Genomic DNA, 2,675 nt, shown 5'->3' with positions numbered 1-2,675 from the left:
TGAATCAAGCTTTTGGTTGGCTTTAAGATTACAGGTGGACAAAGTACGAAAGGCATGAAAGGGTGAATAAGAGGTGAAAAGTTGAGGACTAAGGAAGGGGAAAAATCTGGTCTTGTTGCAGAGGTGGAAGTAAGTGGCGTTAGGAGTGGGATGGGTACAGAGTTGGCAGCTATCTCCGGGACACATATGACAAGGTTTGAACTGTCTGATTCAGATTGAGATAGTTGCCAAAGAGAGGCATGTAATTGGTGATGAAGGAGTGGAATTTGTGGCAATGATCAGACGAGGATCCTCTCACTATTCAATTAGAGGAGGTTTGTACTCACTTGGACAGTGTGAAAATCAGGTCAGTTTTTTTGAGGCATTCATTGACTATTGGCATCACTGGCTAGGTCAGCATCCACGTAAACTCCAAGATGGCAATGGAGTAGGACGTTTGAAGTGGAGTTCCATTTATTTTTCTTTTCCTTCTCTCTCCTTTTTTCTCCTGGCTTCAGACTCACTGCAGACCCAGTGAGGCAGCCCTCCAATTCTGTTCTGGTACTTCCGAACATGGGGTGGTGGGGGGGGGGGGGGCGGGGGGAGTCCCTCAGCATGGCATAGCAGACTCTTGGCCCAGAGTGGACTTCTGGGCTTCAGGTGTTCCCTCAAAGTGCGGTCCCACTGTGGCAAATCACTTAAGAAAGACTGTAATGTTTAAACTTTCAGACTGTTCTATAATTAGTGCAATTTTTAACTTTGTTCTTTCTTTCCATCTTGCTCTAAAGACTCTCTACCTATGTACTTGTAATAAAAATGTCACCTCATGTGGCGACATTATACACTTTTCACAATGCTCCTGTACTTGAGAACATGTGACAATAAAATCACAATCTATTGCCCATCCTAATTGCCCATCAGCTAATGGGAATAGTTTTTGCTTGTTAGCCTTACCTTAACCTGTCCTAATCTGATGCACCAATTTCAAATTTATCTTCAACCTCTGTTGCTCAAAGGAGGGCCAGCCCAGCTTCTGCAAACTGACATGGTTGCTAAATTCCCTCATCTTTGAAACTGTTCTGCTGAATTTCCTCCACACCTTCTCAAGGGATGTCACATCCTTCCTGAAGTGTGGCAACCAGAACTTGATGCACTGCACAAGTCAAGATGCATGCTTTACAGAAACACAACAGTTCATTCTGAGGGGACTTGAGCTGTAAAAGTTACAGGTGGCAAAAGATTTGGATGAGATGCACTTTAGCGAGGATAAAGTGTGATCAGTTAGTTGGAAAGGTTCGGTTTCAGAAAAACACAGAAGTGGTTTTGACAGATGGGTGAGCGGAGAGATCAAGTTGAGATGAACATACTCAGCATAAGTTCCAAATGGTTGATTGCTGCTCTGAGGTGCTGACTGATCTCAAGCAGGACAGCTTCCACATTCCGGGAAAACCCAGGGAGAAACTTACCAACCATCCTGATTTCCAGAACACTCAGTACCTCCTGTTGAAGTGAACAATGCACAGACAGTTCATTGTGGCAATCCTGCCAAGAATCACATGTGCAATCTATCCACTCGATAGGAGTACTGCAGCAAATCAAAAACCACAATCCGAAATCAGTCAGTCTCAGACCCTAAATCAGCAAAGTCTCAGTCCCTAAATCAGTCAGTCTCAGGCCCTAAATCATTAAGTCTCAGTCCCTAAATCAGTCAGTCTCAGACCCTAAATCAGCAAGTCTCAGACCTTAAATCAGTAACTCTCAGACCCTAAATCATTAAGTTTCAGTCCCTAAATCAGTTAGTCGCAGAGCCTAAATCATTAACTCTCAGTCCCTAAATCAGTCAGTCTCAGTCCCGAAATCATTAAGTCTCAGACCCTAAATCAGTCAGTCTCAGACCGTAAATCAGTAACTCACTGGCCCTAAATCAGCAGGTCTCAGACCCTAAATCAGTAACTCTCAGACCCTGAATCAGCAAGTCGCAGACCCGAAATCAGCAAGTTGCAGACCCTAAATCATTAAGTCTCAGTCCCTAAATCAGCAAGTCTCAGACCCTAAATCATTAAGTCTCAGTCCCGAAATCAGTAACTCAGACCCTAAATCAGTCAGTCGCAGACCCTAAATCATTAAGTCTCAGTCCCTAAATCAGTCAGTCTCAGACCCTAAATCAGTAACTCTCAGACCCTAAATCAGCAAGTCTCAGACCCTAAAACAGTCAGTCTCAGACCGTAAATCAGTAACTCTCAGACCCTAAGTCAGCAGGTCTCAGTCCATAAATCAGTAACTTATGTGAGAATAAGATGTACAGTTACTAAGTCTGCAGATGACACCAAAATTGGAGGTGTAGTGGACAGTGAATAGGGTTACCTCAGATTACAATAGGATCTTGACCAGATGGGCCAATGGGCTGAGAAGTGGCAGATGGAGTTTAATTCAGATAAATGCGAGGTGCTGCATTTTGGAATTGCAAATCTTAGCAGGACTTGTACACTTATTGGTAAGGTCCTGGGGAGTGTTGCTGAACAAAGAGACCTTGGAGTGCAGGTTCATAGCTCCTTGAAAGTGGAGTTGCAGGTAGATAGGATAGTGAAGGCAGCGTTTGGTATGCTTTCCTTTATTGGTCAGAGTATTGAGTACAGGAGTTCGGAGGTCATGTTGCAGCTGTACAGGACATTGGTTAGGCCACTGTTGGAATATTG

This window comes from Chiloscyllium plagiosum, chromosome 42 (assembly GCF_004010195.1).
Source record: "Chiloscyllium plagiosum isolate BGI_BamShark_2017 chromosome 42, ASM401019v2, whole genome shotgun sequence".
NCBI lineage: Eukaryota > Metazoa > Chordata > Chondrichthyes > Orectolobiformes > Hemiscylliidae > Chiloscyllium > Chiloscyllium plagiosum.
The sequence above is the reverse complement of the archived record's forward strand: the minus strand, read 5'-3'. Positions refer to the sequence as shown.